The sequence below is a fragment of the Bombina bombina genome, chromosome 2 (genome assembly GCF_027579735.1).
Source record: "Bombina bombina isolate aBomBom1 chromosome 2, aBomBom1.pri, whole genome shotgun sequence".
Classification (NCBI taxonomy): domain Eukaryota; kingdom Metazoa; phylum Chordata; class Amphibia; order Anura; family Bombinatoridae; genus Bombina; species Bombina bombina.
The window spans coordinates 1,000,372,605-1,000,384,454 of NC_069500.1; positions in this window are offsets into that span (position 1 = coordinate 1,000,372,605).

Sequence of the window (11,850 nt, forward strand, 5' to 3'; positions counted from 1 at the left end):
AAAAAAAGAAATAAAATTCACATATAGGGCAATAGGATATAGGGATGTTACAAAAAAAAAACATAATAAGGGTAATGGATGGAAGGGACAGATCTAACAAATAAGTGACGAGCACAATAAACTGCCCACCATCTAATAATGCATGAGTGAAGATGGGGATGTGATAATAGGATGTACATATGTACACTTGTGCAAAAAGAACACGTATATAGATGTGTATAAGGTGCCAAATGAGCAAATGAGTGAAGAAGGGGGCGCGGATGGGGTATGGACCAATAATAGCATCAAAGAGAGAAAGTGAAAAACAAGGTCTAGGGGTGTTCAACTAACAATAAGGATTCATACTAGCATACCTATAGGTACCTACTAACAAAAGAAAAATCAAAATGCTGCTAAGTCCATGTTAAAGGGACACTGAACCCAAATTTTTTCTTTTGTAATTCAGACAGAGCATGCAATTTTAAGCAACTTTCTAATTTACTCCTATTTTCAATTTTTCTTCGTTCTCTTGCTATCATTATTTGAAAAAGAAGGCATCTAAGCTTTTTTTTGGTTTTAGTACTCTGGACAGCACTTTTTTATTGGTGGATGAATTTATCCACCAATCAGCAAGGACAACCCAGGTTGTTCACCAAAAATGGGCCAGCATCTAAACTTACATTTTTGCATTTCAAATAAAGATACCAAGAGAATGAAGAAAATTTGATAATAGGAGTAAATTAGAAAGTTGCTTAAAATTTCATGCTCAATCTGAATCACGAAAGAAAAATTTTGGTTACAGTGTCCCTTTAAGGTTGAGACCAGAGGGAAATAGGGTGTTTAAAGTGAAGGTAAAGTTAATCTGTCTGCCACAAAAAAATCAATATATCACTCAAAAATAATAGCATGTTCATTCATCAATTCTTATATTTTTCAATTTTACCTTTGTTATCTATTATAATGTGCTCCGATTTTGCTTCGAATAAAACAACCAGTTTTTTTTTTCTAAACAACGATCACGTTGTTTAGACAGCCAATTGATTTTTTGGCCGTTAGGCGGCCATCAATTGACAGAAGGGGATGCTTAATTGTGCGCATGCGCATTAAGCGGTTCATTTGTTTGCCAAGTCTCAACCGCATCGGATCTCATATTGCAACAATTTTGTTACATTTCAATTGCTGCATCTATTCCTATAAGCTGTTTGAGCCATATTCACACACCTATACTGTCGCTTCACAAATATAGGGCGCGATCCAATATGCAGCGTCCCCCCCCCCCTCCGCCCGAAGTTTCAGCTCGCAACTCGAGCTATCCCATATAGGGATTAGCTTAGGGGTTAATGTGTTTAATATAGGTGGCGGCGGTGTAGGGGGATTAGATTAGGGGTTAATACATTTATTATAGGTGGCAGCGGTGTAGGGGGGATTTAGATTGTAGCAAAAGAGCTGATTACTTTGTGACAAAGCCCCGCCAAAAGCCCTTTTAAGGGCTGGCAAAAGAGCAGTTTACTTTGGGGTAATGCCACGCAAAAAGCCCTTTTCAGGGCTATTTGTAGGGTTAGACTTAGGTTTAGTGTAGGGATAGTTTAGTATTTTAGGGGTTAAATAATTGAACATAACTGGCGGCGGGATAGGGGGATTAAATTAGGGGTAATCATTTTAAAATAGATGGCGGCGGGGTAGGAGCTCACTTTAGGGGGTAGGTAAGGTAGATGGCGGCGGGGTAGGAGCTCACTTTAGGGGGTAGGTAAGGTAGATGGCGGCGGTGTAAGGGGCTCACTTTAGGGGGTAGTTTAATATAGTTGGCGACGGTGTAGGGGGATCACATTAGGGGGTAGTTAATGTAGGTGGCGGCGGTGTCCGGGAGCGGCAGTTTAGGGGTTAATAACTTTATTAGGGATTGCAGCGGGGATCGCGGTTGACAGGTAGACAGACATTGCGCATGCGTTAGGTGTTAGGTTTATTTAGCAGGTAGTTTAGGGAGTTACGGCGCTCCAATAGACAGCGTAAGGCTTACTACGGCTGCTTTTTGTGGCGAGGTGAAAATGGAGTAAGATTTCTCCATTTTCGCCACGTAAGTCCTTACGCTGTATATTGGATACCAAACTGCGCTAGTTTGGTATACCTGCCTATGGCCCAAAAAACTACGGGCGACGGCAGAAATATATGAGCGTAACTTCTAGGTTACGCCGTATATAGGATACCAAACCAGCGCAAAATTCAGCGTCGCCGGCATTTGCGGGCGACGCTGCATATCGGATCGGGCCCATAGTATTGAATGAGTCTCGCAACTCATTCAATACTATGTTGCAGATTTTGGACGCATGCGCTGAGGAGTTCTATGACCGCGATTAACTCATGCGCAATAGCGAGAGATAATTTTTGGGCGCATGCGCGGTAATTAGAGGCTCGATGTGAACGAGCGTAGTTCAAACGTATAGAGCGGGTGTGACCGCTCTATACGTCAATGTATAGCAAACACGGAAATGCTGGATGGGAGGAGTTAGGATCGCAATAATTAGAAAAATAAAGGTAGGCAAATACGGTCAAATATAAGATTATTGAAAAAATAAACATAGCGACTACGTTGTACGTTGGAAAAGGAAAATACATATCAATTTGTATGTGAAAAACTTTACCTTCACTTTAATTTATATATCCAATAGGTTTCCCTCTGTCTCAACCTATTAAATCTGTTGTACAGATGGGAGTGAAGAATCATCTCAAGTGGACAGATGCTGAATGTATTAGTAATCCTATTGTGAGTATTGTTGCAGTGTCTGGGAACGCTATGGTTTCGAAATTAATATTTAATATTTCTTAGATGTTCATTCCATCTGTTCCTTATTAGCCTGCAAGTGCGACCCACATATTGGATCCCACAAAGATTGCAGGTCAGCAAGTAAATTACATAGAAGTGCATGTAAGATATTGATGAATATTATATGATTTCTTTGTGACACTGGATGAGAAGGTTTTACTCCCAGGTGTAATATGTTTGCACATATTACAATTTTTCAATGGACACTTCCCTATTCCATTCTTTTTAGTTAGTGTACATTAATTTCCTTTTCTGTTAAGTTTATGAACTACAACTTTACTCGGTGCTAAAACACTTTTAAGTGTAGGGGCTCGTCTGAACACACACTTAGGTTCGGAATCTACTAGCTTTCCTAGAATTGGGTCCTTTTTTACCAAATCCCAATGTTTTTTGATACTACGTTTTATCTTTGTATGGTTCACACTATATTGGGTAATGAATAGTGGGTTAGAATTATTAACAGTTATAGTATTAGTATTATGGTCTTTTTTATTGTTTTTTGGTTTATGTGCAAAGTAAGAATCTCTGTTGTCAAATTTAGCTCTTTCATACCCAATATCAATTATTTGTTGGGGATAACCTTTTTCTTTAAATCTAGTTTTCAAAATGATACTTTGTTGTTCAAAGTCCTCAATATGGCTACAGTTTCTACGTATTCTTTTGAACTGCCCATATGGGATATTGTTAAGCCAGGGATTATAATGGTTACTTCTGTAGTGGAGGTAACTATTACAGTCTACAGTTTTAAAATGTGTAGTCGTGATAATTTTATTTTCATTAGAAAAAGATAGACATAGATCCAAAAATACCACTGATTGATGTTCAATATTACTGGAGAAAGTAAGGCCCATCCTATTAGATTCAGCAGATAAAACGTCTCCCCTCCACAGGAACAACAGATCACTGCACTCTTATGTGCGCCAAAACTTGTGAGTAGGATTCTTTTGATCATACTGTTGCTTTGCTTTTATCTCATATGATCTGCACCATGTGGCGCCATCTATCTACTTTCTGAACAGACGCTGACGGCCTTTTCTAGAAATTATGAGACTCATGTAACTTTCTTATATTTAAGGCCCTTTGAAAATACCTTCTACTAAGATCAAAACTTTCAGAAATTGTTGCTCTCAAATATTGTCCACCCCACAATTTACACCCAACCTAATAAGGCTGTAATAAATGTTACCTAAAATCTTTATGAAAGTTAATGTTTCTGGCTGATAAAAGGCTTAAACTTGTTCAGGGGTTACTGCCTAGTCTGATTCTGTTGGTCAATCTGCTCTCTAACCTACTAAAATCTATAATATAGCTATTTTTCTAAAAATTGTTATTGATTAGTATTGTGGATTAAGAAACAGCTGGTTCATATAAACCTGATATATACAGTATATGCTCTCTTTTTGGTGAAAAATGTATAATATTCTACCATGATAAAATTGTTTATATATTCTGGTTACAAAAGCATGTGAAACACATTTTCTGAATATTTAGATTTTAGTCTACCTTAAAACACAAAGTTTAATAAGAATTTGATTAAATATATCATTTTTCTGCCTGAAGGTGGCGAGATACGTATGCTTACTACATTGTTCATTCTAGATAGGTATTGTTCTTTTTTTTGAGGTGGCCTTATCGGGCACTTTTGATAGATCTTAATAGAACAATAGAGTCGTAAGTTAAACCCTTTTCCTTGTATTATTATACTAAAAGACTGATTGAGTTAAGCTATCGCTTTTTGTAGTAGTTAAGATGTTCTCTTGGATAAGCTAGTCACTAACGCCTAGATTTAGAGTTCTGCGTTAGCCGTCAAAACCAGCGTTAGGGGGTCCTAACGCTGGTTTTGGCCGCCCGCTGGTATTTAGAGTCAGTCAGGAAAGGGTCTAACGCTCACTTTCCAGCCGCGACTTTTCCATACTGCAGATCCCCCTACGCCAATATCATTTTTCTGCCTGAAGGTGGCGAGATACGTATGCTTACTACATTGTTCATTCTAGATAGGTATTGTTCTTTTTTTTGAGGTGGCCTTATCGGGCACTTTTGATAGATCTTAATAGAACAATAGAGTCGTAAGTTAAACCCTTTTCCTTGTATTATTATACTAAAAGACTGATTGAGTTAAGCTATCGCTTTTTGTAGTAGTTAAGATGTTCTCTTGGATAAGCTAGTCACTAACGCCTAGATTTAGAGTTCTGCGTTAGCCGTCAAAACCAGCGTTAGGGGGTCCTAACGCTGGTTTTGGCCGCCCGCTGGTATTTAGAGTCAGTCAGGAAAGGGTCTAACGCTCACTTTCCAGCCGCGACTTTTCCATACTGCAGATCCCCCTACGCCAATTGCGTAGCCTATCTTTTCAATGGGATCTTCCTAACGCCGGTATTTAGAGTCTTGGCTGAAGTGAGCGTTAGAAATCTAACGACAAAACTCCAGCTGCAGAGAAAAGCCAGGAGTTAAGAGCTTTCTGGGCTAACGCCGGTTCATAAAGCTCTTAACTACTGTGCTCTAAAGTACACTAACACCCATAAACTACCTATGTACCCCTAAACCGAGGCCCCCCCACATCGCCGCCACTCTAATAAATTTTTTTAGCCCCTAATCCGCCGACCGCACACCGCCGCAACCTACATTATCCCTATGTACCCCTAATCTGCTGCCCCTAACACCGCCGACCCCTACATAATATTTATTAACCCCTAATCTGCCCCCCCAACGTCGCCGCTACCTTACCTACAATTATTAACCCCTAATCTGCCGACCGGACCTCACCGCTACTCTAATAAATGTATTAACCCCTAAAGCTAAGTCTAACCCTAACCCTAACACCCCCCTAAATTAAATATAATTTTAATCTAACAAAATAAAATAAATCTTATTAAATAAATTATTCCTATTTAAAGCTAAATACTTACCTGTAAAATAAACCCTAATATAGCTACAATATAACTAATAATTATATTGTAGCTATTTTAGGATTAATATTTATTTTACAGGCAACTTTGTATTTATTTTAACCAGGTACAATAGCTATTAAATAGTTAATAACTATTTAATAGCTACCTAGTTAAAATAAATACAAAATTACCTGTAAAATAAATCCTAACCTAAGTTACAATTAAACCTAACACTACACTATCAATAAATTAATTACATACAAATACCTACAAATAAATACAATTAAATAAACTAATTAAAGTACAAAAAATAAAAAAAGAACTGTTACAAAAAATAAAAAAATAATTTACAAACATTATAAAAATATTACAACAATTTTAAGCTAATTACACCTACTCTAAGCCCCCTAATAAAATAACAAAGCCCCCCAAAATAAAAAAAAATACCCAACCCTATTCTAAAATAAAAATTGAAAAGCTCTTTTACCTTACCAGCCCTTAAAAGGGTCTTTTGCGGGGCATGCCCCAAAGAATTCTGCTCTTTTGCCTGTAAAAAAAAAACATACAATACCCCACCCACAACATTACAACCCACCACCCACATACCCCTAATCTAACCCAAAACCCCCTTAAATAAACCTAGCACTAAGCCCCTGAAGATCTTCCTACCTTATCTTCACCACGCCGGGTATCACCGATCCGTCCAGAAGAGGGTCCGAAGTCTTCATCCTATCCGGGCAATGTCTTCATCCAAGCGGGGGCTGAAGAGGTCCATCATCCGGCTGAAGTCTTCATCCAAGCGGGGGCTGAAGAGGTCCATCATCCGGCTGAAGTCTTCTATCAAGCGGCATCTTCAATCTTCTTTCTTCCGGCTCCATCTTCATCCCGCCGACGCGGAACATCCATCCTGGCCGACGACTTCCCGACGAATGACGGTTCCTTTAAGGGACGTCATCCAAGATGGCGTCCCTCAAATTCCGATTGGCTGATAGGATTCTATCAGCCAATCGGAATTAAGGTAGGAAAATTCTGATTGGCTGATTGAATCAGCCAATCAGATTCAAGTTCAATCCGATTGGCTGATTGGATCAGCCAATCAGATTGAGCTCGCACTCTATTGGTTGATCGGAACAGCCAATAGAATGCAAGCTCAATCTGATTGGCTGATTGGATCAGCCAATCGGATTGAACTTGAATCTGATTGGCTGATTCCATCAGCCAATCAGAATTTTTCTACCTTAATTCCGATTGGCTGATAGAATCCTATCAGCCAATCAAAATTCGAGGGACGCCATCTTGGATGACGTCCCTTAAAGGAACCATCATTCATCGGGAAGTCGTCGGCCAGGATGGATGTTCCGTGTCGGCGGGATGAAGATGGAGCCGGAAGAAAGAAGATTGAAGATGCCGCTTGATAGAAGACTTCAGCCGGATGATGGAACTCTTCAGCCCCCGCTTGGATGAAGACTTCAGCCGGATGATGGACCTCTTCAGCCCCCGCTTGGATGAAGACATCGCCCAGATAGGATGAAGACTTCGGACCCTCTTCTGGACGGATCGGTGATACCCGGCGTGGTGAAGATAAGGTAGGAAGATCTTCAGGGGCTTAGTGTTAGGTTTATTTAAGGGGGGTTTGGGTTAGATTAGGGGTATGTGGGCGGTGGGTTGTAATGTTGGGGGGGGTATTGTATGTTTTTTTTTACAGGCAAAAGAGCAGAATTCTTTGGGGCATGCCCCGCAAAAAGCCCTTTTAAGGGCTGGTAAGGTAAAAGAGCTTTTCAATTTTTATTTTAGAATAGGGTAGGGCATTTTTTTATTTTGGGGGGCTTTGTTATTTTATTAGGGGGCTTAGAGTAGGTGTAATTAGCTTAAAATAGTTCTTTTTTTATTTTTTGTACTTTAGTTTATTTAATTGTATTTATTTGTAGGTATTTGTATGTAATTAATTTATTGATAGTGTAGTGTTAGGTTTAATTGTAACTTAGGTTAGGAACTTAGGTTAGGATTTATTTTACAGGTAATTTTGTATTTATTTTAACTAGGTAGCTATTAAATAGTTATTAACTATTTAATAGCTATTGTACCTGGTTAAAATAAATACAAAGTTGCCTGTAAAATCAATATTAATCCTAAAATAGCTACAATATAATTATAATTTATATTGTAGCTATATTAGGGTTTATTTTACAGGTAAGTATTTAGCTTTAAATAGGAATAATTTATTTAATAAGATTTATTTTATTTAGTTAGATAAAAATTATATTTAACTTAGGGGGGTGTTAGGGTTAGGGTTAGACTTAGCTTTAGGGGTTAATACATTTATTAGAGTAGCGGCAAGGTCCGGTCGGCAGATTAGGGGTTAATACTTGAAGTTAGGTGTCGGCGATGTTAGGGAGGGCAGATTAGGGGTTAATACTATTTATTATAGGGTTTTTGACGTGGGAGTGAGGCAGATTAGGGGTTAATAACTTTATTATAGCGGTGAGGTCCGGTCGGCAGATTAGGGGTTAATAATTGTAGGTAGGTGGTGGCGACGTTGAGGGCGGCAGATTAGGGGTTAATAAATATAATATAGGGGTCGGCGGTGTTAGGGGCAGCAGATTAGGGGTACATAGGGATAACGTAGGTTGCGGCGGTGTACGGAGCGGCAGATTAGGGGTTAATAATAACATGCAGGGGTCAGCGATAGTGGGGGCGGCAGATAAGGGGTTAATAAGTGTAAGGTTAGGGGTGTTTAGACTCGGGGTACATGTTAGGGTGTTAGGTGCAGACATAGGAAGTGTTTCCCCATAGGAAACAATGGGGCTGCGTTAGGAGCTGAACGCTGCTTTTTTGCAGGTGTTAGGTTTTTTTTCAGCTCAAACTGCCCCATTGTTTCCTATGGGGGAATCGTGCACGAGCACGTTTTTTAAGCTGGCCGCGTCCGTAAGCACCGCTGATATTGAGAGTTGAAGTGGCAGTAAATATGCCTGTACGCTCCCTTTTTGGAGCCTAACGCAGCCCTTCTGTGAAGTCTAAATACCAGCGGTATTTAAAAGGTGCGGGGGAAAAATACACGCGTAGCTAACGCACCCCTTTGGCCGCAGAACTCTAAATCTAGCCGTAAGTAAAATAGTTAAATAGGTTTTTTAACAATATCTTAAAGTAATCAACCTAGGCAGCATCTTGAGATTGGACCCATTTCTTGTGTGCTCTCTTAAATTGAATAGCTGGTCTTATATACACTAAGTTTTGTATTAGAGCACATTTTTTTTATTTTATTATTTAAACACATTATATGGATACATTTATTAAATCACCCACCTATTCTAAAACCACTTCTCCAGCTATGGCAGGTAAACTTAAAGAGAGGGAAAACAGAAATACTCTAGAAACAGCTGCAGAGATTATCTCTGCAAATACTAATCCCATATGCTGTAATGAACATATTGATATGCAAACTCTGGAGTATTGCAAGTGCATTGACACCTAAATTTGATATCCTTAAATCAGAAATCAAACAAGATATACTAATACTAACTAATGAAGTTAGGCAATTTTCTAATAGACTTCAAGAGGCTGAACTAAGGATATCTAATTTAGAGGATAATAATGAGACACTTAAATCTAAACTTGAAACCATTAGTTCTACTCTCTTAAAATTGCAACTTAAAATAGAAGACCTGGAGAACCATTCTAGAAGGAATAATATCAGGATAATTGGCCTTCCTGAGAATAAACTATAAGAAAATTTGACAGAATTTATATCTACTACATTGGTTAAACTCCTAGGCATCCCCTACACATATCCTCCTATTATAGTAGAGCGGGCACACAGAATGGGGGGCACTCAGTCAATAGCAACAGGGAATAGAGAGCGAGACCGGTCATCGCCAAACTTCTCAATTTTCAAGATAAAATTACTTTGATGCAATACTATCGGAAATTCCAACCCATTCAAATATTTCTTTTCCAGGATTTTTCATCTGAGACATCCTTAAAAAGAAATGTCCCCTATCTGTACTAGGCTTATCAATCAGGGAATCCAGGTCACTGTAATTTACCCAGCTAGACTAAAAATTACATTGAATGGTCATATCTGCTTTTTTGATAACCCTAAGGATGCTGAAAAAGTTTTGACAGAAAATTAATTAGTATAAACGTACAAAAATAAGAAATGTTTTTTTTTTTTTTATAATGTTTTAGGCCTGGTATTTCCTCAAAATTTAGTAAAGGGAGAACGGGTTCCCCCTTTGTTGTGTATATACAAAAGAATGATAAAGAAGCCACATGTTTGGCTTCATGGCAGGGTGGGTTGGAATTTTTTTTTCTCTCTTCTCTCCTTTCTCTTTTTTTCTTCTGTGTATAAAGGTTAGGAAATGGATACTCTAAACATAGTGTCGATGAACATAGGGGGTATTACTTCTCCCATCAAACTGAAGACAGTTCTTGTGCGCCTCAAAAGATTAAAATGTGACATAGCCTTCTTACAGGAAACCCACTTAGATTTAGCTGAAGTTGCAAAACTAAAATCTTCTTGGGTTGGAGAGGTTTTTGCTTCTCCAGGCATTAAGAGGAAAAGAGGAGTAGCCATTTTAATAGGGAAGAAGATTAACTATCATATTCTACAGGTTTATACAGACCCAGAGGGTAGGTATCTTCTCCTAAAATTAAAGATAGCCAATTTTATCTATACACTGTGTAATATTTATGCCCCAAATGTTATTAGCCCTGGTTTCTGGGATTCTGTCCAGGTGAAGATATTTCAATGCTCAGAGGGATACCTTATCGTTGGAGGAGACTTCAATATGGCCCCTCAATACCCTGTCAGTATATTTATGAAAATCTTAGCAGTATTCTCCAAACAATGTGTGAGTATATGGCAGGGAATATATTTAACAATCTTCCTTTAGACTGAACCCACAATCAATATACTTCTACTAATACAACAAACAATTAATATCTGAATTCTTTTATTTAGTTAATATCCATGAGCATTTTTGAAATATATTTGCAATAAAGGAATATGAAATAATATTATATGCGCTTGAAAACTATTTAAATATGCTATGCAAAGTTCATACACGCTTACCTTTAAAACCAACCTTATTTATAAATATCCTTTAACATCCAAGCAACAGTGCTTATAATCAATAGGGTAATATATATATTCTGCTATTTAACTGCAATTTATCCTAATACAAAATTAACTTACAATATCATAACTTGCACAGATGAGTTACTTAGTCAATCAAATACAGATTTAAACAATATATAGGCTGGGAAATGCTAACTTAAAATCCAAACTATTTCTTTAACTCTGCTACATACAGTAATAGTAAATGCTTACTTTAAATGCTTGCATACAAATAGGCAGGCTAAGAGCTATCTAAAATAATGACACACAGTTTAAAGTATAATCTGCTCTTTAAATCTATTAACTTATAACTTATCTTACAATAAAACTTTGTATACATCACCAAATAAACAGCAATCCAGTTTCCAATGTTTCTTAACAGATCCAATTTCACCTCAGAAATTCAAAATTTGGGGATAATGCATATGGAGTCCAATAGTAGGTGTGTGCTTTAATAATAACTGCTGTAGTTATTCCTTCAGGAGTCAGCCAAAACCTCCTTTTAGTCTCTATGCTGGGGTTTAAATCATCTGATCTCACCCCTCCCTGTTTTTGATTATTATCAGTCATTGGTGAATATTGGAAACACCCACGGCCTTGTCTTGGATTGGTTCTTTGCAACTGAACATGGATTGGTTTATTTGGTAAATGTGTTGTCAAGGAAATGCATTCTTTGCAACAACCAATCATCTCATGGCTGCAATTTCGCATCATAACACTAGGTGGCAGCAGACATACAAACAAAACAAATTCACCTTTAAAATTTCTAAACATTTTTAAACAACTTAATTACTTTTATAAAATGATTATTTAATCAGACCATAACTTTTTATAGCAATTATTCATAATATTTGTTTTGGATAAGTTATATCTTAATGAATTTTCTGATCATTTTGATATGAAACATCAAATACATCTAACATTATATTAAAATAATTTATATTTCATTTAGCCTAACAGAAAGTTTATATTTCATAGTCATATCACATCAAAGTAACTTCCATATCTTCATCTCACTATATTTTAAGAGATGTATTTAAAACTTTATA